The sequence below is a fragment of the Cebus imitator genome, unplaced genomic scaffold, assembly GCF_001604975.1.
Source record: "Cebus imitator isolate Cc_AM_T3 unplaced genomic scaffold, Cebus_imitator-1.0 Scaffold188, whole genome shotgun sequence".
NCBI lineage: Eukaryota > Metazoa > Chordata > Mammalia > Primates > Cebidae > Cebus > Cebus imitator.
In genome coordinates this window covers 6,320,254-6,321,995 of record NW_016107503.1, presented here as the reverse complement: position 1 = coordinate 6,321,995, position 1,742 = coordinate 6,320,254, and positions in this window count along the sequence as shown.

Genomic DNA, 1,742 nt, shown 5'->3' with positions numbered 1-1,742 from the left:
TCCAGTCCAAAGGCTGAGTCTAAGCCCCAGGGGAAGCCAATGTTTCCTGTGAGTCTAAGACTGGAAAGAGCCAACTTCCCAGTCTCAAAGCAATCAGGCAGAAGGAAGTCTCTCTCTCAGGAGAGGGTCAGTCTTTTTGGTTCCATTCAAGCTTTCAACTGGTTGGATAGGGCCCATCTACATTAGGGAGGGCAATGTACTTTATTCAATCCACCAATTCAAATGTTAATCTTACTCAAAATACCCTCAGAGAAACACCTGTATATGGCCAAATATCTGAGTACCAATTGTCTAGAAGATGGCACATTAAAATTAACCATCACAGTTAGAGTTTAATGGGCTTTATCTCTGAAACTTGGTCTCAAAATAGTTCAGAAAATAATTACATACGTGTAGATAGATACATACAAATAAAGCAAACATAGTAAATGGTTAATATTTGGGTAATCTAGGTATCAGGATAAAGGATATACAGGAATTATCTGAACTTTTTTAACTTTAGATGCACAAACCTTGTAATTATCCTTGACATTTTCCCTCCTATAACCAAGCCATTACCACACCCTATAGGTTTTGCTTTCCTAATACACATCTTGTAGCCACAATTTCTCTCCATTTCCACCACCACCACCACCCTCCCTTGGTCCAAGTCAGCATCACCTCTCACCTAGACTGCTACAGTAACCTCCCAACTTGCCTCCCTGCTTCCACCCTTGCCTCCTTTACAATCCATTCTCCCCCCGAAGCCAATGATCTTTGCAGAATACAGACTTAAAGTCAGCTAAATGCAATTCATGATCCTTGATTGATTTCTGAAAAGTAAACATTTATCATGTTTATTTAGACTGTCTTAGACTGTGCTGATATTACAAAATACCACTGACTGGGTAATTTATAAACAGAAATGTATTTTCTCACAGTTCTGAAGGCTGGGAAGTCCAAGGTTACGGCACTGATAGGTTTGGTATCTAGTGAAGGCCAGTTTCTCATAGATAGGCCATTGAGGTGTCCTTACATGGCAGAAGGGACAGAAGGGGCCAGCTTGCCTCCTTGAGCTCTTTGAAAAGGCATTAATGCATTCTTGAGGGTGGAGCCCTCATAGCCTTATTGCCTCCTAAAGGCCCCACCACTTCATACCAACACAATGGATTAATTTTCATTCTGGAGGGGACATATTCTGGAGGGGACATATTCAAACTATAGTAGACACCAATGAGACAGTTGGGGAAATCTGAATGTGATAATAGTATTGTATGAATGTTAAATGTCTTGGATGTGGTAATGGTATTATGGATATGTATAAAAATGTCCTTGTTCTTAGGAGATATACATTGAAAGTACATAGCAAATAAGTGTAAATAATTTTGTGGCTGGGTGCAGTGGCTTATGACTGTAATCCCAGCACTTTGGGAGGCTGAGACAGGCGGATCACTTGAGGTCAGGAGTTCCAGACCATCTCTACTAGAAATACAAAAAAATTTAGCCAGATGTGATGGCACAAGCCTGTAGTCCCAGCTACTTGGGAGGCTGAGGCAGGAGAATCACTTGAACCTGAGAGGTGGAGGTTGCAGTAGGCCAAGATGATGCCACTGCACTCCAGCCTGGGCGACGGGGTGAGACTCTGTTTTATAAAAAAAATAATTTTGGCCGGGCACGGTGGCTCAAGCCTGTAATCCCAGCACTTTGGGAGGCCGAGGCGGGTGGATCACGAGGTCAAGAGATCGAGACCATCCTGGTCAACA